Here is a 24,407-nt window from a genome sequence, read left to right on the forward strand (position 1 = left end):
TCTGTGAGGTAGGGGGTCCAGGGGTTCACTTTAAAAATGTGTTTCTTTTGACCATAGGATAGTGAAAGATGTAATGGCCCTTTTAAGCACCCTTATGATTAGGATATAAGTTGCACTGCTGTTTCTGTTTTGAGAAAAAGTGGCACAACCTCTGTTTTGGTTCCTAGAATAGAACCAGAAATATTTTCAAAAGGGCCTACTATATCTAGTTTCAAGTCAAGGTAGAGAAACAAAGCAGGGGCAGTCCCTCACCTCATGTTTTCCAAATTTGATTTTTATAGTGATATTTGGAAGTTAATATTTACCTAAATCTGATTTGCATCATTCCTTATTTCTGTTTATGTCCATATATATTTCAGGGTATGGAATTTGGAAATGATGTTTATTAAGTTTGTGTCTTTCCTTTTCACCCATGCAATAGGCAAGTATTTGTTGGATTTGATTGAAATATATTAGGAAGCTATAGGTGGAAAAATCACAACAGCAAATATGTTGTAAAAGAAAAAAGAAACGGAAAAACCCCTTTTATTTCATTTGATGAAATTGTGAAAACTGAGTGGAAATTTATCATTGTATTTGTTTTCATATGAAGTGAGGATTTAGTCTTTGGTAGTCTCAAACTAATGTCCAACGCAAGTGATTATATTTTATAGTGTCATGAAGTAGGACACAGACCATGTTCTCATATGGCTAGTTCAGTACTGTATATTTCCTACTTGTGAGTTTTCCAAAGCTGTAGTCCATTTCCCTCTTTATAGATCTGACTCAGAATTATGGCGTTTCCTTGATTCTGAAATACATTTTATAGACAATGTAAAAATATGCACATATTAAAAAGCAAGGTTATATTCACCCCAATCAGCTTATTTTGAACAATGCTGGAAAAATAAGATTTGTTGTAAAAACTCAGAAGCAAAGGAATATCTAAAATGTTTACAGTATCAGGTTTCAGTGTAGTTTTCAAACATAATTTCCATAATTATATGCTGGGAATTTATTTTGTTGTTGATACAATATGAGTTACAAAGTTCTTTCTTGGAAGGTTTGGTTACACAACTTCACTTTGTGAATTTAGAATGCAAAAGGAATCTTAATAGACTAATATAAAAGAAAATGAAGAGAAACTTAAATGAAAATTAAACTTGAAGTACAGCAGGTATTGAACAAATTTATTTTTGAAGCCTCTTTATTTTGTATATGCCATATAAAGCTTGTGTAGTTTGTAGGTGAAACTATTTGGAAGGAACTTTAAGAAAGATGAAACATTGAGTCTTACTTCTTTTCTTTTTAGGTCAAGGGGGTAAAATAAAACTTACTCAACCAAAAGTATTTAGTGGCAGAGGTGGGAGTAAAATAAAAAATTACATTCATTCTGGTGTTATTCCACAGATCTTAGGAGCTTGAGTTATTCTATGCTTTTTAAGATGAAAACAATGGATCTATTTTTAATTATATTCATGATTGATTTGGTAAAAATATTTCCAGAAGTACATATGTTTCCTAACAGCTATCATTTCTGTTTTCCTAACTTATTAGGTAATATAAGTATAGGGCAAGAATCGTGAGAACCAGGGAATGAGTATGATCCACAATGAAGATAATGATAACTATTATTTATGGTGAACATTTCTAGACATTGACATAATTCATTTAATTCTTCCACCAACTCTCTAAGATAGTTGTTATTATTGTCCCTGTTTTTCCTATAAGAAACTAAGACACAAAGTGGTTAAACAAGAAATCTATTAAATGGTAGAACCAGGATGTAAACCTAGGAATCTGGCTTTAAACCTCATGTCTTAATAATTATATTATTTTGCCTCTCAGTTTGTGTCATGTTGGCACAAAGAGTTTAAAGAAATTGCCCATGTTTATATTTTGAAGTTGTGATTCAAATATATAATTATTATGCAGGTAGTCTGACTCAAGAGTGCACATAATTTAATATTTCATCAGAGAGTTTTTAGACTCAGAATTCTCCTGTACTGCAGCTAGACAATAGTGGCTAGAGATCTGAACTGAGATTTAAGAAGCTTGGGTCCTATCTGAGTTCTTCCAGTGACTCTCTTTGAAGAAATAGACAAACTTTTTGGACCTCTATTCCTCTGAGTTTCTTTATAGGTTTTAAAGTCTATACATTGTGAATTCTGGCCTGACTTGAGATCCTAGTTCTGCTGTCTAGAGGAAGTAGAGATTTTTTTTTCTTTCTCATTTGGATTAGATATTGTTTCTCTCTAAGGCATTCTTAAAATTACCATAAGAAATATCATTACAGACACTGAGATGAAATTTTGTTGAAATCATAGAGTTTGGGCTCCAAACTATACCTGTTGAATTAAAATTTTATAAGAATGGGTTTATGTTCTTAGAACTTGCATGTTAAGCAAAATTCTAGATTAAATTTAAGTCAAACTAAACATGGAGAAATATGACCCTAAAAGATGTGTTGGTACTATCCAGATAATGGTTGGGGTTTTGAAAAGCATGGTTGAAATTTTGATTCTTCCTCATCTCTGTTGTACATACATCATGGATTCTCTACAGCTGAAATGGTAGAAGGTAGGCACATGAGAGAAATAAGGAAAACAAAAAGTGGAATGAGAGAAGAATGGGAATTAATTCCAAACAGGAAAAAAGCAATGTTAAGGTAGAACAAAAAGTACTTTTTAGAGAGACAAAGGAGGCTATTTAGGATTTTAAAAAGAATACAAAAACCAATTCAAGGGCATAGAAATATATCTATAATAAGTATGTTAAAATATAGAAGTAGAAATTAAATTGGTGCATTATATATTAGTAATCATTCTATAAGTAGATCTGATTGCTTTTCTGTTATCGACTAATTTATTGGAATATTCAATGTAGGCTGTTTGCCTGTACCTTTATTCAATCAGAAGAAAAGGAATAGTTAGCCCTTAACATCTAATCCACTTAAAAATGATCCAGGTATCAATATTGCTTCTGATAGTTATGATTTCCCTCTGATACCAACAGGTAAGAAAATGAGTAAGGTGAAATATTTCAGTAAACAAGAACTGGGATTGTGGAAGATTGGAAATTTTCTTTATAATGTGCATTTTCCTCAGTTACTAAACCGATCAAGCTCTGACTAGGATTACTATTTATCACAGATATAATAAGATTCTTACACTGGATAAAAGAAAGGACTATATCAGTGTGTTCCAAATTTTTGTCTTGACTCAGTAGTTGGGCTGGGATATAACCAGTCTAAAGAAGGAAGGAAAGAAGGAAGGAAGGAAGGGAGGGAGGGAGGGAGAGAGGGTGGGAGGGAGGGAGGGAGGAAAGAAGGAAGGAATAGAAGAGACCAGAGTATAATAGAAAATACCAGTATGTGTCCTACATAATAAGGATAAGATATGATCGTGAAATTTTGTTATGTTCTCTTACCCACTATTGGTCTGCCTCTATTCATCTCTCTCATAATACATTATGTATGTATCTGTTATGGGTTATGATGTATTTCCTGCTGCAGTATAGAATAAAAAAAATTGGGGTAGACTGCATTTATGTTACAAAGTACAAGATACAATATTAGAATTTTTATGTTACAAAGTATAAGATTCTATATTAGAATTTATTATATTTGCTTAAATACAAAGAGGAAGAAATACATCTATAAAAATCAATAGGGCAGGCTATGGCAAATTCAACAGTAAAGTGCTATTGAAGAGGCCTTTATTTTCAAGTTTTTACATTTTCTAAGTTAAATAAATATGAAATGGTTATTTTGAAAAATGCTACCAATTTTACTTTTGTCTATGTTCTTATTCTTTTGAGATTGGGCCTGGGAAGCTATAAATCCAGAGTTGACTCCTTTAACAACAACAAAAAAATGAATATAGGGTATGGAGAAAAAATGTAAGCCAATAAATGTGTGTCTGATGCCATTTTTCTGTGTATATTTTACATTTATTGATTTGAAACAAATTATTTATATTTAACAAGAGCTATTTCCTTGAAAGTCAAATACCACCTTCAGTTTCTCATCTCCTAAGAAGCCAAGATTCTGTCTCTGAATCAATTCAATCAAATACTACAAGAAGCCAAAGTGGTTGGAGGTGAGTCTACTTAAAATTAGTCTTCTATTTTTGTCTTTTCCCTGTCCTCCTCATTGCCCTTCTCCCCTCCTTTATCTTTTCCTCCTGGTTTAGACAGATGGCATTTAAGAAATTTCTATATGGTATTTACATATAACCTATAGACATTCTCATTTTACTTTTAAATCATCTCTAGATTATAAACAATAGCTAATATAACAAATTCTGTGTAAATAGTTGTCATTACTATATTGTTTAAGAAACAATGACAAGGAAAAAATCTGTATTTGTTCAGGACAAACACTATTTTTTTCCAAATATTTTTGAGCTCTGGTTGGTTGAATCTGTAAATGTGGAAACCTATGAGTACTAATTTTATCTACATACGTACCTTTGCCAATGAGTTTCATAAATATAATCTCATGTTGCTCTTTAGCATCTTTCTCTTGCAACTTGAAGAACTCTAGAATTTCTTGTAATATATAACCTATTGAGATCTTTAAGTTTCTTGGCAACTGCCGGTAATTTAACCTTAGCTTAAATACTTGTGAACCAGATGTTTCCATGTCCTTACAGGCATTCGGTGAAGGGAGAAGAAAATTTTAGTTTTTTTCTCTTAAAATTATCATGTTGTCTTTTCTTTTGTATTAGTTGTGCTTCTCCACTCCAATAGCTTTTCTTCTCTTCGATGATTTTTGACTTTGAACCTAAGTTCTAACTTCCCTCTGAGATGTTTCTAGCCTCACTTCTCCAATAATTAGGTCCAATAATTTGTAGGGTCTTCATAGTTTTTTAAATTTGTTACACATATTCTCTTAAAGTATGTTAGAACAATATGCATTATAGAATTTATAGCAAAAATTTTAGAAAATGTTAAAATACATATATATGAATTTTTGATTGATTTTTCATGATGTTTTATGGCAGTCCAAGGAGATTTTGTTTTCCTATTGATGTGAACTGTTAGTGATTGAGTATAGTTCAGTAGGGTATTCAAAGTGTAGGAGGTTTATCTAGAATAATCAAAAACACAAATAATAATAAATGCTGGCAAGGATATGGGTGGGAAGGAATTCTTATACACTGCTGGTAGGATTAGAAGAATCACTATGGAAATCAGCATGGAGTTTCCTCAAAAGACTGGGAATGTAACTACCATATTATCCAACTCTACCACTCCTCAATATTTATCCAAAAGGACTAGAATCAGCATACTGTAGTGTTACATGCATGTTACAACATACCCATGTTGATAGCAGCATAATTTACAATAGCCAAGTTATGGAACTAGCCTAGGTGTCTGTCCACAGACAAATGAATAAAGAAAATGTGGGATACATACAGAGTGGAATTTTACTCAGTCATAAAGAAGAATAAAATTATATCATTTACATGAATATAAATGGAACTTTGGAGGATTATGTTAAGCAAAATAAGCTAGGCTCAAAAAAATCAAAGGGCCATATGTTTCCTCTCACATGTGGAAGCTAGAGAGAAAAGAAAAACAAAAGGCAGAAGGAGCTCATGAAATTATAAAGGAGACCAGTAGAGAAAGGGGATCAGGGGGAGGGAGGAAGAAAATAGAGATACTGGGGAATGAAATAATGTTATGTGCTTGTATAATGTGCCACAAAGTATATTCCACTATTATGTGTAATTATAATATGCCAATTAAAGAATTAAATGACAAAAAAGCATGGCAGTTTTCATTAGCAGAGGAGAATTTCCCATGAAATTAATGATGCTTACTCATCAAGGCCTCATTTACATTGTCCCCTTCAAAGTCATGTCCCCATCCATGGGCCAGAGAAGAAGGCAGCAACTTTTACCTTATAGTGTCATCTTAACCTAGAGTCATCTGCTACATTCATATCCATCTGGACTCAGCAACAGCTTGCTTTGGGGGCTTTGTTGACTATTGGACCTATGGTTTCTCCAAAAAGAATGATTCAAGGAAGACACTGCTGCTTGCATGCTTAGAAGGCCCTGCAACTTGGGCTTTGTTGTCTGGTTAGGTGTTGAGGACATGGCTGAGTTAGATTGGCTTCTGAGACAGCATCTCTGTGTGGGCCACACTACAAAGGTGGAAGGACTGTAGTTCTCCCAGGGATAGTCCCCAGGCCAGGAATACCTTCTGAGTAAAAATGTTGCTGATGATAGATGAACTATTATGTAATTGTGAAGCTGAAAGAAACCTTCCTAGACTATAATTAATAAAAATAATTTGAATAGCCATGAGAGAGAAAATACAAAATTGTACTTCTGTACTCTCTACTGAAATAAAGAAACAAAATTGTTGTCATAGGAAAAGGAGGTGATCAATGTTGGAAAAAAGTCTGTGTATCAGACAGTTAATAAATAATAAACCTTGCTATATTTTTCCTGGATATTGTAAGGTTTGTAGTATAACTTAATTTTTTAAATTGTGATTTTTTAAAATTCTATCTTGTTCACATTTAATTTTGCACTTAATTTATTCACCTATACTTTCCAAATTATAAAAACTTTAGGTCACATAAAACCTAGATTTATTCCTGTCACTAGCAAATCTAGACCTTTTCTTGGATTATTTTCTTAAACAAGAGATGGATTGTATTGATTGCCCTCTTGTAATAATACTGGTGATATTTCCAAGAAAATTATTCAGGAAGAATTTGTGACTTGTACTAGTTTTTTTCCTTTGGAAAACTACTAGCCTACTTAGAAAACACCCTTCTGATTTTACCCTCATTAACAACATGTTCTGCTCGGTTGATACAACTCCATTTAGGTTAATTGTAGTTAGTAAATACTACAACAGATTGACTAATAGGCTTTTTTAGCTACACAGGAAAAGCACAACATATCTATCAAAGAGGTATATACCCTGTGTATATTCATTTTTCCTTGTGATTTATAAACCATAGTTTAACTTAAAAAAATTTACTTTGTAGTGATGTATAAATGTATAAAGAATTAAGCAAACTCTTTCCACTTGGAGACAATCACTATCATGTGAAGGCTGGCATAGTTTAAAAATATATGGTATAGTGTTCTCTTAGTTCTAAACTTGTAAGTAACTTGATAAGACTTTGAGTACATTATTTGCACACTAAGGTTCTTTATCCTCATCTGGTAAGAGAGCTAATTTATTGAAGGGTTGTTGTGATGATGTGTTTGTAATTTCAAGCTAGTTAGTTACAAAGTAGTTTGTAAACCAGGAATTGCCATATAAATAAACCTTTTTATGATTGTCCTTTAATTTAAAAAAGTATACAGAAATAAACGTTTTACCTTTTTCCCCTTCTTTCTTCCTAATACATTTACAGAGATGACAACAAAAATAGTAGCTTGAAAACTTGGGATAAAATGACTTAATCCCTCAATGTAAAAGAATAAACCTAGTGACAAATGATGGAATAAATTCTTTTCCAGTGAATTTGAGATGCAACCACAGAAACCATTAAGGTATTCATCACAGAAAAATTGAGGTACTCAAGACAAATGCGTTCCTCAAAAGTTTCTGGCTCTACAATAAAATGCCCAGACAAAACAGTGCATTATATGCATTTAAGCTCAATTTTCAACAAAATTAATTTAAGAACAAAATGTTGGATGATATTCCAGAAGAAAACACTCTGAAGGTGTTAAACATTCATTAAACATTAATGAATGAGTGACTTATATATATTTTGAAAATGTGAAGTAAATAGATATTTAGAAAGTTATAGAGGATAAGAATATTTGAATTCAGTCCCCTGGTATGTTGCTTGATTAGCATAAATATCTAGTTTCACTGGAGGGGATGAATATTAGTTTCTAAAATATTTTCTTAGCATGTAGCTACTTTTTTTCATAACTATTTTAGAGTTTCCTAGTGAATACTAGGTTTCATTGATCATTGATTTAGGATAACAATTTATTCTTTACTTTCAGAAATTATCCAACTTTTTGTATGTCATTCTTACATATTTTCCCCCAACAGAGAACAGAAACATTTTCTGTAAAGGGCCAAATAATAAGTATTTGTGGCTTTATGGGCCATACTATCTCTGTTGCAATTATACAATTATGCTACTCAACTCTGGCCACTCTAACTTGGAGCAGCCATAGACAATGTGTAAATGAATGGGCATGGCAGTGTTCCAGTATAAATAAGTATAAAGAAACATACAGCAGGTTAGATTTGAGTACAGGCCATTTTTTACTGATTTCTGCTTCATCATCTGGTCCTATTCTACCTTTCCAGCCTCATATTCCACATTCCACTAATTCTTCAATGTGCTGGTCATTCCAAACTCTGCACAGTTCTCCAAACATGGCATGCACTCTAATTAATTCCTGCTTTGGTTTATATCTTCTCTATACCTGTACCTCAGCTTCACATTCTCTTTATGCACAGTATTCTACTTGTTTTAATAAATGTCTTCTATATAGTATGTGTGCTGGTTATTTGTCCCTGCATCACCCCTGGCCCAATGGATTCTCCATATCTTCTTCTAGTCCCTAAAAGGCTGAATCATCTACATAGTGCCTCATCCTGGGATCCCTTACTTGCTGGCTTCTGCTAAAGATCACCCAATGGGAATCATTGGGAGGACATCAAAGGGTGGGTAGAGAGGTTGTGTTTTCCCATTTTTCTCTCTATTTAAATGTTGTACTGATAGAAGGAGCTACATGACATAGTCTGTCCAGTAGTCCGGCTTTCAAAGATTTGATAATTTTATTTCTTTCCCTTGTTCTTTCAGCCTGGGAATGGTAATAGTTTCATACTAATGTTAGCCTTTGGGTACTTAAGTACCCCATGTTTGTTTTGTCCATCTGTCTGAAAAAGCAGTCTTTTAAGTAAGTCATCAGGGTAAATTCCACTTTTCTTTTTTCTCTGGAGACCATTATAGCCTGTGACTAATATACCATGTCTTATAGTGATTTTCAACTTTATGTTTCCTTGAACAAAAGAATGATATGACATAATCACCTTAGTAACAGTGGCTCCCTATAACATAATCTTCAACAGGAGTCATATTAGAGTTGTAGTTAGGAGGTGGAGAAGGGGTTAAGTGTACCTTTTTTCAAAAAAGGCTCCTATCAGGTGACCTTCACAACACTCATCCTGACAAGTAAAATTATCTCCCACCCTTGAAAATTGGTATCTTACATTGTATTCTTAGTTTGATCTGCAAAAACACCAAAAAGATTTCTATCTAAGGGCCTTTATACTTGCTATACTCTCTGTCCCCACTTAACCACCCACCTAAAATAATAATCTCTGTTCTTTTTGTCCTCCTGTTTTTTTAAATATGTCAATTCCTAATGTTCTATTATATTTTATTTACTATGTAAATCCCTTTTTAGACTATAAAATAAGTGGAGGCTGATATCTTTTTGGTTTTGTTCACTTTACTTCATTAGAAGCTATATTTAGCACACAATAGGTACCCGAAAAATACTTTTGGAGTGAATGAATGTGTCCGGTTCACCACCTCACACGTGAGCACATGAGAGAAAGGAATTGTTTTACTCACACATCTATCACAGGATCTGGCACATGATGCTTATTGAAAGAATGAACAAATGAATGAGTGGATAAATGCCATATAAATAATTCTCTTCTTGATTGTCTCTGTGTGCATCCTGATTTATCCTATTATAGTATACTATTGATGGTTTTAATTTGGGGAAGTAATTACACTGAAACTTTCAGTAGTTCTTTTTATATGTCTTACACATTTACTTATAAAGACCTAGAATCGTAACATAGAAGGTAAAAAGTATGATAAGGAAATAGAAAGATTTTGTCTAATGTTATGATTTTATTTTTCAAAAGGAAGCCTCATGTCAGTTATAGTTTAAGGAAAAAATGATTCTCTAAGAATAATTTCTGCAGTTACTGAAAGCATGAAATATTGCTGTGAACATGCATAGAAAACTACTTCTTTGAAGTGCTGGATAGGTATAATACTTCAAAAATATGTGGGGGTCATAGTATTTGGACAAGTTTTTAATATTGATAAGAATACGTAAGGAATCTTGAAGAAGAAAAATTTGCGAAGGGAAAATATGGTTTAGTAGAATTTTCTTAAGTTCTTGATTAGGTTTGGCATTGATTTGTGTGAGTTAAGTATTTGATTATTTGTGATAGTATCCTTCTGATTCATAGTGTTAAAACTGGAAAGAAATTTGCAGGTAATCTATCCTCTTTGAGTTGTGTGAGGAAATGGGACAAATAGTTAAAATAGACTTAATTAAAATTATGAAACTAGTTAGCAGAAATGAATGTAGAATCATGAATCTCCTTATTGTAAATCTAGTGTTTAAATGGGACAAAGCTCATACCAATATAAATTAAATCATATAAAATACTCTGAAAGAACAATAAGAATACTTTACTGATAAGAATAACCACACTATAATTAATCTGTTTTCTAAATTAGCATTTAAAAGTGGGAGAGTTTTGTGGAATGTTTCTGGAGCTTGATCTTACTTAGAATGAAGAGATAAACAAGTAGAGATCCAAAACATATTTTTTCCATTATTTTAATTAAATAAATACTATTTAACTTAAATTATGAAATAACCTAACATATGGAAAAGTACAGAGAATTTAATACATATCCATATGCCCATGTCAGAGGTAAATTTGAAGCCCGCATACATTTGCTTCTCTAGAGATAACTACTGTAGTATCTTTTGTCTATGATTTTTATAGTTTTATAATGTACATTTGATTCCAATAATTTATTTTTTGATTTATGTATTATAGAACTGCACAGCTTGCATTTTCACCCAGTATTGTTTTTGAGATTTAGCCATGGTGTTTCTTCATTGCTTTAACTTCCATCTCTTGTTAGTCCTTTTCCTCTGAAATGAAAGTCTTATTTTTGCTGTTCCCTGAAGTATTTCAAAGAATTGTAGTTTTAATGATACTGCCTAAGGTAGTTAGAGTGTTGGTCCCTAAGATGCCTGTCCTAATATCCAAAGCCTATGAATATTAGCTTATGTGGTGAAAGGGACTTGGATCATACGGTTAAATGAAGGATCTCAGAGGAAAGATGATCTTGGATTTTCTGGGTGGGCCTGACACAATTACAAGGGAAGCAGGAAGGTCAAAGTCAGAAGGTCAGAGAGGGAGAGATTGCAAGATACTATCTGCCAGCTTTGAGATGGAGGAAGGAGACTGAAGTCAAAGAATGCAGTGTCCAGAAGCTTTCAAAAGAAACACAGACTTGCCTGACCCATTTTGACTTACACCACACTGTCACATTCTTAGATGAATTTCTTTTGGTTGCTCTTTCCCAGAAATTAACAAATGAACTTTTGTGTATTGTTATTTCTGACTGGAAACATCCCTGTCACTGAAACCCTGACCTGTATATCTGGGGAATGGAATATGCTGAGTGGCTTAAGTGACTTATAGGTCACCCCTGGATCTAGGCGTGGGGCGAAAGCTCATCCAAATCTAAGAATGGAATAGATCTGGTTTCCAATAGAGATTTCCTACAGGAAAATCTGGATCTTATTAAGATAAATGTAAGTAGACCTCAAAATATCAAATGCCTACTATCAGTACTCAGTAGATAGTTATTGAAAGAATAAGTAATGTAATTTGATAAAAATTTCTGAAGATAAGCATGGATTAGGATTTGCATTTTATAGATAAACAGTTTGGTAAAGAGGTTGAATAATTTGCTCAAGGGGAAGGAAATGGGGAGACTTTCAGTGTTGTAGGATGAATAAGCCTAGAGATCTAATTAATTTATTGCTGGAGGACTGTAGATAATATTAATGTAGTATATGTTGAAAAACTGCAGAGAGCATATCTTAGGTGCTCTTACCATATACAAAAAGGTAACTATGGAAGGTGATGGATATGTTAATTTGCTTATCTGTACTAAGTATTTCACAGTTTTTCAATACCATATATGTACATATCTTATTGTACACCCTAAATACATATGAGAAAAACAAATTTCAAAACCAATTTTCTTGAAGTTACAAAATATTAGTTAGTTGAAGAACTGGGACTAGAATGCATGACTTCTGATTATAATTCGATGTTTTTCCGTTAAGCTGTCATGCTTGTTATTATTAATAATGTACTTACTATTATAATGCAGTAGACTTGTCTGGGGATTTAACCATTATAGAGAACATAGTCTATGGAAAAAATCTTCAGATGGCCCCCATTGTCATTTGTATGAACTTGTAATCTCTTTCTAAATAAGAAAGGGCTTGGATTTTTCTTCAACATTGTTTCAGAAATATCATTTCTTTTTAAAAACTGTCTTCTTTATCACTGTTAATAGAACTATAAGAGGTTGATGTGGGAAGTTATTTAAATATCAGCTTATTTGTTACATTTTATTTGCATTTCCAACATTTATTTTTTCCCCTTATTTCAATGTGGTTTAACTGTTCTTGATTCAGCTCTTACACTTGGACCATATTATTCAAAAAGTTTTCTTATGAGAGATGGGAAAAATATTCTGTCTTGTGTGTTTAATGAAATTCTGAAAGGATTCTTTGCAAAGCCTGTGCCAACAAAACAAAAATGCAGACCATAATTTCATGGCAATAGAATTTCCATTTGTTTAGTATTTGAAACATTTTGTTTGTTTTTATTTCAGATATTAAAGTTGTTTATTTGTTTAGCTAATCTGGAGAGCCTCCTCTGAGCCAAGCACTGCACTGGGTGCAAAGGATACACCCTTGAATTCTTAATAAAATGAAATTCACTTTATTAAGAATTTCATTCAATAAAATGAAATTCCTCATTTTATTGTAGTCCTTTTTAAAAATCATAAGTCCTTCCCTCTATTTTAAGTGTTTTTAATGACCTTTTAGTGAAGGGTAAATATAAGTGGTAAATGGCTCCTTCTCTCCAAGAATTTCTAATCTCATATAGAAAGACAGATACATAAATGTTACACTGTGGTATGACAGACGTACAAGTAGGGTGCTACACGTGTAGATAAGAAGGGTGGGCCAGATCAGAGAAAGACTTTCAAAGGAGATCATCACTTATATTACCTTAGATATTTAAGAACCCATAAGAGCCAACTCAGCCCAAGTGTTGGTAGGGCAAGAGGTGGGGAAGATGCATTTTAAGGTGAGGGGGCAGCATATGCAAAGACACGAATCTATGAGAAAGTCTGACTTTTTCGGGGAGCTGCAAGTAGTATATAATTACCAGAGAGTGGAGTTAGTAAGTGAAGGGGTTGAGGATAGGGATTCTGAAGTTATGGCAGGAGTGGCCTGAAATATAAGAAGCTTGGTGAAAAATAAGGTTATAGATCCCAAAGGAGGCTAGAGACCTTATAAGTCCTACATGTTTTGTAAAAGAACTTGACTTTATTTTCTGAAATTGGCCTTAATTCTGAAATCACACTTGGTTTCCAGTGTTTACTGTGCTTCATCACTTACCAGCCTTATGACATAAGTGTGGGAAGCCATTCTAACACGTGATCAGGTGCCTCCGGTTAAGGGTCTGAGGCACTTTGGCAAAAGTCGAAGTTTTTCCCGGCCCTTTCCTGATGAGAGAGCCCATCCGTGTGGGGGTGTGCCTGACCACTGACCCCGGGGACCCAATCACTGACCCTCACCTTGGAGTGCAGCCCCCCCTCAACCTTCATTGGATGGAATTCTCCCTGAATCTCTTGTTCCCCAATAAAAGGCTGATCCCTGGCGGGGCTCCCTCTCTCTCTCCTGCTAGCCCTGAGTAATCCCTGCTGCCCTGCTGGGCAGTTGGAGGAGGGAACCAGAGAGGGGAGCCATCTCGGACTTAGCAATAGAAATAAGGTAATTGAGTCTGTGTTTTTATTTTGATCTCTTCTAACTAACTTTATGCCTAGAACTTCATTAATGAAACCACTGTGCAGGCCGTGTGGTAGACATAAGTAAGCTGCTCAAACTATTTGAGCTTCTGGTTTTTAAAAATCTGCAATGGGGAGATGAATTCCTGCTTTGAAAGGCTGTTGTGGAAATGAAACGATAAAACAAATGCACAGTGCCTGACACACAATAGGTGATCAAGAAATAGTAATTGTCATATTAATTATTTTAATATCTTGAATGTTTATTTTTTCCAGTTTAAGCATTTTAAAAAACCTTGTTACTGAAGTATAACATATACAGAAAAGTTCACAAACCAAATTGTATAACTCAATAAAGTATCAAAGTGAACACTTCCCATGTTAAGAAGCAAAATGTTGTCATCACCTCTGAAGCCCCATTGAACCTCTTCCCATTAACTGCCTCTTACCTAAAAGCAATTACTACTCTGACTTTTAATGTCATAAATTAATTATGCCTGCTTTTGAATTTTATATAAATAGTATCATATGGTATATCCTTTTTTAAATGTATGGTTATCACTCAGCAATATTTGTAGGATTCATCTATGTTATTGCATGTAGCTATTGTTCATTCATTCATGCTGCTATGTAGATATTTGGTTGTGCAAATATTCCACAATTTAGAATTTCATTTTATTGTTGATGGGTATTTGGGATAGTTGAAGAGTTTTTCGCCATTATGAATAATAAACATAATGAATATGAACTTTCTTGTATATATTTCTTGTGCATCTGCATGCATTTCTGTTTGGTCTATCTGTAGAAGTAAAACTGTCACATTACAGAGCTAATACAATGGTTATTGTCAAAGGATTTTCCAAGGATTGTATCAGTTCACACTCCAATAAGGAGTGTAGGATAGTCATGGTTTCTCTGCATTCTTATCAACACTTAGTATTTTCTTTTTATTGTAGCTTCCTTCAGTAAGTTTAGTGTTATCTCACTTCTCTGCCTGGTGACAAGTGTTGTTGAGCACCATTTCATATACCTACTGGCCATTTAGATTTCTTCTTTTTCAAAGTCTGTTTCAGTCTCTTGCTTTTTTTTCCTATTGCATTATTTGTCTTTTTCTTATTGATTTTTGGGAATTTTTTGAAGAAAATTGTTCTAGGTACAAGTTCTCTGTTAACATTTATTGCAGATATTTTTCCTCATACTCCATGATCTGCTTTTTCACTGGTGGCTTTTGATGAAGGGAAATTCTTCATTTTATTGTAGTCCTTTTTAAAATCATAAGTCCTTCCCTCTATTTTAAGTGCTTTTAGTGACCTTTTAATGAAACCAACTTCAGAATTCTTCAGTTTTATTCATGATTGAGGGGATTTGGAGATTTCTGGTCTTTTATTCTAATTAACTAGTCCCCTTAAATGTGTAGCTTTGTTTTGGTTCTAACCCTAAACCTGGGGTGGGGCGGGAGTGCTTGCTAGAATCTCTTTCTTTAAGGTCATCAGACTCCATTTTTTGTTTTCCCAGCTCTAAGACTGTTAAAATCTCTGTTCACTCCTTGTAAATCACCTTTCTGTAGTTGACAGATATCTTAAGGGAGAATGCACCCCCAAATCAGGCTTCATCTTGAACTTCCATGCTCCCCCAGATGAGGCTTATATAACTTCTCACTGCTTTGATATGTCTGATGCCTATGCAAAGGACTTTAAACAGTTTTTTTATCCAGCTATTCTACTTCTTAGCTGGGAGTTAGTTGATGTGAACCACCTGTTCTGCCATGTACTGAAAGTGGAACTCTGATTGTCTGATAGAAGAGTGGATAATTTTTGTGCCATTACATTAGGAATTATTAAGTCATTTAAGAAGCAGCATCTTGTTGTCTTGTAAGAAGCCCTATCCAAGTTCATGTCTTTACTCTGTGACAGGGCATCCATATATGACTGTCATAGTCTTTGTCAGCAGTGGGGCACTGACTCAAGTGAAGAAACTTTAGCGTTGGAGTGATTCTGGTGTATATTTGTTAAAATATAAAATTTAGGTGAAGTAATACTTTTTAAAAAAAATATTTATGTTTTGAAAAACAGGAGAACTTCTGAGACTGATTAGAGGCATTGTTCATAGGTAGAGTGGAAACTATGACCAGAACAAGAATGTTTTCAAATGTGTTTCTATCAGGCCAACATCTGTTTCTGAACAACTAAACAAACTTCCCAGATGCTTGTTAAAATTGTAGATGTTGAGATGAGTTATTATCCTAAAGTAATGGATGAAATTTAAATAGTATAAATTAAAACATTTTCTGATCTTGTTTAATTTATCATTTGTATACTTATGGAGCAACTGTCTTTCTGTATTTTACTTCTTGAATTAAAATATTTAAGTCCTTTTGAAAATGTGGAAATAGTGTTTCAAAGATAGGATGCATTTGCTAAAATTCAGTGACCATGTCAGATAAAAATGCTCACTATAATAGAAATAGATGGGTGCTTCTTCAACATGGGATAATAATATATCTGAAGCAGCCCAAAAGCCAATGTCTCACTTAAGCGGGTATCACTAAAGGCATTCTCACTATCAGTACCATTTCTCTTCAGTATTATTGTTAAGTGCTGTTCTGGAACTGCTGGTCTATGTGGTTCATTTAATTACTTTATCGTTTTTTTTTTAATTTAAAGAACAACATTTTATTCTGTTCCTCTTGTGTATAAAATACTAGGAAACAGTTAAATCAAGGATTTGAAAGATGGTTGCTTAATATAGTTTTAAGCTATAAAAGTCAATTATTTTTATGGAAGCATGTTACTAACCTTACGTAGCTTCAATTGCAGTTCAACAGACATAGCAAGTAACACATCCTGTGTTCCTTTTACTTGGTATCAGTTTATTTCATTCAATTCTGTTCCTTCTAATTTATTTTATGTTACTTTCCTTCCTTCTTTCCCATCCTCTTTCTGCTTTTCCGACAGGCTACTACAGTCATATCCCAATTGGTCTCTTTCCTTGGTCTATGGGATAATAGACAGATGAAGCGATATAGACTAGTGATAGCTTCTAAAATGTTTTAAGAACTGGTAACAAGGTATGAACTCTAGTGCAAGGTATTTAGGTTCTTTCACTAGTCACGATCCTTAGCCATACTAACCTGCCTGCCATTTTTCATTCCAAAATGCTTCTCTATTTTATTACTTAAAACCCAAACCTATTTTTTATATTTTAATGACATGTTTGTCTCTTCAGAAAAATATGAATCACTTCATGCATTTGTGTGTCATTTGGTGCAGAGCCTATGCTTATCTTCTCTATATTATTTGGTGTCACGAGCCATCCATGGGCTGTGTGTGTGAGCTATACACATTTGAATGTATGAGAGGACTGGTCTGGCATTGTGCAACAAAAAATGTGCCTTTCCTTTCTCTCAGCCTGTGATCCCACATAGCAACTGAGATGGGTGTGACTTGCCAAGATGTCAATTAATCTACTGACCACAAGATATCACCAAGCAAGACTCCACCTTTTGAAACCCTACCCTTGCCTTATTTGGGTGGAATATTCTATCGAATGTCTTCTCCTCAATAAATAGTGGAGTTTAGGGTGTGCTCGCTCTCTTGCTCTTTCCAGCACTGCCCAGCATGGAGCTGACCTTTGGGGTCACTGAGCCCTCCTGCCTTTGATCTTAGAAACTCATGTTCATGTGCTACAGGTTTCTTCACCATTTTCTTAGTTATTGATACAGCCAGCTCCTTTGAACACAGCTCATCTTGCCAGCCTGGCCAGCTGGTGACAATTTGAGTTTAGATGTGTGCCATAAAGAAAGCACTGATTCAAATATTTATTGAGAATCTACTCTGTCAAGCATTTTTTTCAAATGCTGGAAACAAAGTACTAACCAGAATAACAAAAAAAGTCATTGTAGTCTCTTATAGAATATGATATATATTTGAACCAGAAATCCATTTTGGTGCTGTTTTTACCATAGACATGATTCACAGGTCTGGGAATCAAAGGGATGGTAGCAGGAAAATCTCTCATTATTAAGCCAAATAACACAGAATTTTTGCTTCTCACAGCCACAGTGTTGGGCTTTATTGATTTGAAGATTAGAGATCTTATTTTCTGTCATATCCTGTGATGTAAATAATTTTTTTAAAAAGCAGAGGCTGAGATAAAATCTTATTTGCAAGTAATTTGAGAATTGTATATGATTGTGCGAAGTAAGGAATAGAGAGATATTAAATAGGGAACAAGATATACTACTCTACTTAATAACTTGGCTCTGTGATGACCGAGGCATAAATTCATAATCATTCAGCACTTGTAAGAACTGACTCATTGGCATTAACTCCATGTACTTACCAGTTCTGCATGTGTGAGAGTTGAGCTGGTTTTCCATGATGTTCCCTCCATGGAATCAGAGAGACCCAATGGCAGGACACAAGAAGCACATGGAACATGTCTGAGGTAATGCTGTCAGACTAACTACATGCACAAGGCTGGTGGTTGAAATCTATGCAGAACTGCTTACTTCAGCCATGTTTGATGTAAAAGATAATGGCCGAGAGAATTTCCAGTGGTACACAAGAAGTATCTGATACAATGCCCAAAGAAGGAATGATTCTACCAAATCTACCAGTTGGCAGTTCTTTATGTCACTAAACAATAAACAAGGGGGTTACTATATTGCCAGAGGCAATTCAACTCCAACTAATAATGGAAATTTGCCTTTTTCTACATCATGAGAAAGAAGAGACCATTATGATATCCAGGAGATTGGTGGGGGTGTCATAAGTAAATGTTAATGGAAAACCATTACAGTAACCCAATAAAGGGAAATATAATGAGGATTCAGATTCCCTAGGAATGAAGGATGAATCTAGCTAAAGTGATAATAAAGGAAACATGGAATAGGTGTAGAAGAAGGAATTATAAATATCAATTTTGTGTTTTCATGATCAATTTTAGGGTAAGGAAAAGCTGGCTACGAGGTAATCTGACATAAAGACTAGTTGGGAGCATGGTGGTGATGGGTGCTATTAAATTTTTCCTAAAGAGGTAAGGAGCTAGAATTAACTCAGTGCGATACAAATCCCTGGGTTATGTAGATATCTATGCAGGTGTTATAAAATTGCCTCCATAAAATGCCAAGTCAAACAATTAAAATTTGTTTTAAAAATATACCACATATGTTTAGAGGCAAGGGAAGGTGTCCCAAAATCAAAAGATAGTCATAAGTATCTCAAAAGCTTGATGCTCACCAATTGTATTTTAATCTGAAGCAGCTTATGAATAGATATAATAAATAAAGGAAGTTAAAGCAAATGAGATGGTCTTGCTTTACATACAAAGCCATATGTATGATTTTGTGGTTAGGATACTAGGGAAGGAAGTGGTTTACTTGGGAGGCTCTTTTAGTAGAAACCCTTTTTGACTAGCATTGACTGGCAATTGGAAACCCTATTGATAGTTCCTTTCTACCTATTTGTAGGAAGACACTTGTGCCTGGAAGTTGCTGTTGGGCTTTAAAAATAATTAGACATGGGCTATAGACAGTGGTCAGTAGGCAGGGTAAGCTTAACTTAATTTTGCCAGTTTTTCCCTCAGCTCTGACTTAAACTGTTAACCCAAGGCCTGAAATTACATGGGGATTATATATCCCTTTATGCAATATACAATTTGTAACTTCCTTGGTCACCAAAAGGTTAGGAACAAATACCATTATGGGTTTGCCATTGGGAAGTTTGGCGTATAGCTATTACATTTTACTATAGCTTCCAAATCACCAATAAAATATGTTTCCATGGGGCTGGGGCTGGGGCTCAGTGGTAGAGCGCTTGCCTAGCAAGTGTGAGGCACTGGGTTTGATCCTCAGCATCACATAAAAATAAATAAATAAAATAAAGATATTCTGTCCATCTACAACTGAAGATATTTTTTAAAAATGTATTTCCTTATGGGTCACTGCCTCAAGCTTTACAGTTTTCTTTATTCTAAATGCCCACTTCACTCATCTGATAAAACTGAATATGGAATTTTTCAAGAAGAATTACACACACATGCACTCAAAAGACATCACCAAAAAAATTTTTTTTCATTAAATTGGCCTGAAACACACACACACACACACACACACACACACACACACACACACACACACCTACACACACAGTTTTTCATTAAATTGGCTTGCATTTTCATCCAGGAGAACGCCATTTCACAGTTTACTATTTATTTTTCATATCATTGTCTATTTAAATTTAGACCCACACTTTATATTCCAGAGCAAGTTCCTTACTGAATCCTTTATCAACTCTTGCTAACTGCATTTCAAGAAAATATTAAAAAATTTTAAAAACATTCCTCTAGAATAACCATTTTATACCACATTTTGAAAGTTGTCCGAAAAATCAAACATTTGAAAGTTATGAGTAGAAAGAGGGAAAAAAAGAAAGCACACTTACCTTATTTGTAGCAGTGGCACTGGATCCAGGGACCGCAGGCACATTTGTCACTTGAACTGAAAGCTAATTATTATCTATGAGTGTCCAGTTCCCTTCCACTTTGTAAGTTTGGAAGTGATCCTTCAAAGTTCTAAGGTAAGGATCCCGGAACAAGCCACACACACAAAAAAAGTAACTGGGGGAGGGTTATGGTCCTCTCCCCTATGTTCTCTGGGTTCTGTGTGGCTGTGATAATTACAAGGATCATGGGTCACTTCAAGGTTGGTAGAGGATGTGGGTCCACCCTTGGAACAGTTCCTCCAGCGCAGGAGGTCACTGAGCCCTAACACAGCAGAATGATACACCAGGTTGCCAAGGCAGGCTTTCGAAGGGATACAAAGTCCGTGGTACATTTCTGGATTCGACATTAGGATGGCTGTTGGCAGTCACCTGCGTGGAGAAGTCCGAGGCTGGGCATCAACAGTAGCAGTAAGGCCAGCGGCAGTGGACAAAGCCTGGGGGGACCCTGCTGTACAACCCTGGCGTTGGCGACAGTGCAGGCAGCAGTGCAGGATGGTGCTGCTATCAAGCCATGCCCATCCATACAGGTCTCCTGGGCTCCAGCGAGGGCTCCGTGGTGGCTCCAGGCCAGTGGCTGCAGCGTGGGACGGACGACACTCCCCGCTTGCTCTTCTCCCTCCTTCAGGCCAGCAAGAAGGCCACCCTTACCAATGCAGCTCATGGGAGCACAGCCGGCGGAGCAAAAGCATCACCTGGGCTTCAGACTGCAGGCAAGGAGAGAGGAGCGGGAGCTTATGATATGGAGATGGTGAGGTGAGCTAGCACCAGCCTTGAGAGTGCCAGCACCCGACCCGGCCAGCGTGCCCTCAGTGGGCGTGGAGTCCTGGCGTGGACCTACAGGAGGGGGAGAAGCTCTCCAAACCCAGGGTCTTATGCATGCTAGTCAGGTGTTCTAAATTTTAGAATATTAAATTGATTGTTTTTATTATATCAAAATTCGTCTTCAAAAGCTGTTAAACTGAGACACACTTAACCAGGCATATGGCATATGCAGTAATCCCCGTGGCTGGGGAGGCTAAGGCAGAAATATCAGGAGTTCAAAGCCAGCCTCAGCAACTTAATGAAACCCTAAGCAACTTAGCAACACCCTGTCTCTAGATAAAATTTTTAAAAGGTGGGGATGTGGCTCAGTGATTGAGTGCCCCTGTGTTTAATCCCTAGTACCAGAAAAGAAAACAGGCATACTTCTGATGAACAACAACAAAAAAAAAATGGGCAAATACACCTTACTATTATTGAATCATGAAGAAATAAAAAAACCTGAGGAGACCAATAACAAGCAGCAAATTTGAATTGTAATAAAAATCCTTCCACCAAAGAAAAAAGCTCAGGACTCATGACTTTATTGTCAGGTTTCATAAAACATTTAACAATTCCTTATGTTATTCCCAAAAATTAAGAGGAAAGAATTCTTCCACACATATTTTATGAGGCCAGCATTACCTTGACCTCCAAACTGGAAAAAATACAAAAAAAAAAAAAAAAGAGAGAGAGAGAGAGAGAGAAGAAAAAGAAAGAAAATCTCAGATCAATATTCTAGATAAACATAGAGGCTGAACTCCTCAATTAAATATTAGAAGATCAAATCCAACAGCAGACTGAAAATTATCACAATGGATCAAGTGGGATATATCCCATAGGTTCAAGGATGATTCAACATACACAAATAAATAAACATGATACACTATGTTATGATTTAGATATAATGGTGTCCCTCAAAAACTCGTATGTGAGACACTGCAAGAAAGTAGAGGTCAAGTGACCTTGCTTCTGGCAGCAACTGCTGAGGCTCCTCCAACCTCACTGCCTCCATTGCTCCCCTCCAGCATCCAGGGCTGCTCTACATCCCCAGCCTCCTCCTGTCCCTCAGGCCCCTCCACATCTCACTTCTCCTGGAGCCTCCTGCACTGTATCTCTGTTGAGGAACCTAAATGGTGGTGAGAGCTGGGCTTGGGTTGTGCACTCCCTCTCTGAACCTGAAGTCATAGTTTAAGGAAATTGTATCTATATTCATTCAAAACGATCAACAGGGACTTTCAGGAGAAAAAGAATCTACCAAGAGTTAAGAGGCTAGGCAAATTCATGCACCCTTGAGAGGCATTAGGACCAAGCACTCAGAAACATAAGCCTGGAAGTCAGAATTCACCCTCCTGATCAGTGATCTTTCTTAAAATAAAAATATCAAGTGTCAATGAGATGACTTGAAACGGAAGTTTCCAAATACAGTACAAACCCAACAAGCCAGTAGGAAGCATTTGGGAAGCAAGTTGGTAACTGAACCAGCACACAACCCAGCCTCAAGCTCACATGCCTTGGGCTCAATAATGCAGATGAAGCAATCAAAAGAAACTCTGTTCACTTGGCTACTTCTAGAAATTGTAAAGCACTTGAAAGGGGGAGGAGGAGAGTGTTTACCCAGTAAGGTAGGATGAGCCCATGAAATGTCCAGTGCAATGTGATATGAAAAATTTTTTCAGACCAAGGGAGGAAACACTTGGGTGATAAAGAATGAAGGTGAAGAAGCAGTGAAGCTGAACAAAGTGGGCAGGGCCATGGTGCAGCTGCAGAGAAGGCCAAGGGAGCAGGAACGGACCTGCCTATTAGATGGATTTAGGCCAAGGTACCCCGGGCTCTGCACATTTCTGCTTCTGAAGACTTGAACGTGGGGTTGTGTGCACTTGTCCATAGGTACATGTTCATGGAATACTGTGTGCATTCATTACCTGGGTCTTTGGTGAACATCTCTTTGTCTGCTAAAAGCTGGAGAGAGTATTCCTTCCCACTTAGGGCTCAGCTCTTACACATGCCCTGTGCCTCCAGAGCCCTGCACTGCTGCCTGCCACTCCCTGCGGCTCTCTCCCAGCAGCCCTGGAGCATTCTTCAGCAAAGCTCCATCCCTAGCAGTGCCCTGGCCAGGCCTGTGTGCCAACCTCAAGCAGAGATGGCCACAGAGCTGGCACCATCACCCTCCTGGCCAGACTGGGCCCTCCCTGAGCTGGGAGACGGCCTGGCCTCTGCACAATCACCCAGCCTAAGCAATGGGACTGAGCCTCCTTATGGGTGTTCTGGAGGTTACAGGGGAAGCTGGGTAGTGGAGGTTGGAAGGAAGAGGGAGAGAATGTGAGCACAGAGCAAGTGGGGGGTGTGAGGACAGGAACTGCAGGCTGCTGGGGAGGTTTCCAATGAGGGTGCTGACTTGAGGGTGTGAAGGCAGGAGGAGCTCCCGGCTCCACCCTGCTGCTAAGACTGGGGAGGGCACAGCTTTTATGTAGTGACAGCACCTTTTATTCCTTGAGTCTAGCAGGATGCTCAACACACTTGATGTCTTGACCATCTGCCTCCAGTCTAAGGAAACAGTGATTGCCTCAGTTTCCAAATGGCAAAGGAATCTCAGGTACTTGATGTGACTTTTCCAAGCAGCAAGAAGCAGAGCAGGTTCCAGAACCCAGGCCCATCTGCCTCCAAGCCCATCCTGTGTGTGGTACCAACATCACCCTCCAGGGAAAGTTGCAGACAGGAGCTGGTCAAGGAGGGGCTGGCTCCTGTCATGTTGCCTTTAAGGCTGTTCTGTCTGGGTGTTCCAGTGAGATGACAGGTGTGATCTACCAAACAATTGTCCCCAAAGGACACCCATGGGTTGGTGGGCTCTTTCAGATACTTGGACATATCTAGATTTAAGTTAAATCTAGAAGCACACAGGAGCCTGTGTATATAGAAGAGAGTAAGGTGCAGGGCCAAGGGTCAGTTCAAGACTAAAACCAAAGCCCAGACTAAGCCCAGGGCTGAGCTGAGGCAGGTAAAGACAAGGCCAAATTTCAAGATAATTACCAGGGCAACCCCTTCACCCAAGCCAAGCTCAGCTAGTAACTGTGACAGGCAGCAGGGCTAGGTGTGGTGGTGCTGAGTACTGGCTTCCTCCACAGGCAGGTGTGGAATCAACCTGGGCCCTGATGCTGGCTCTTGTCACATCAGTGTGTGAATGTTTAAAGAACATATATGTATTTGTTGATTTGTGGTACTAGGTGTGGTTCCCAGGGGCACTCTGCCAGAATTTT

At 36.5% G+C, this 24,407-nt stretch overlaps 2 pseudogenes; one reads left to right on the forward strand and one right to left on the reverse strand.

Moving 5' to 3' along the window:
• Positions 1-1,113: 1,113 nt before the first annotated feature.
• Positions 1,114-16,114, forward strand: LOC144374473 (spermatogenesis-associated protein 22-like; annotated as a pseudogene).
• Positions 16,115-18,836: 2,722 nt separating this feature from the next.
• On the reverse strand, positions 18,837-21,013 carry LOC144374482 (repulsive guidance molecule B-like; annotated as a pseudogene).
• Between the last annotated feature and the right edge of the window lie 3,394 nt (positions 21,014-24,407).

The sequence above is a fragment of the Ictidomys tridecemlineatus genome, unplaced genomic scaffold, assembly GCF_052094955.1.
Source record: "Ictidomys tridecemlineatus isolate mIctTri1 unplaced genomic scaffold, mIctTri1.hap1 Scaffold_712, whole genome shotgun sequence".
In the NCBI taxonomy this organism is placed as follows: Eukaryota; Metazoa; Chordata; class Mammalia; order Rodentia; family Sciuridae; genus Ictidomys; species Ictidomys tridecemlineatus.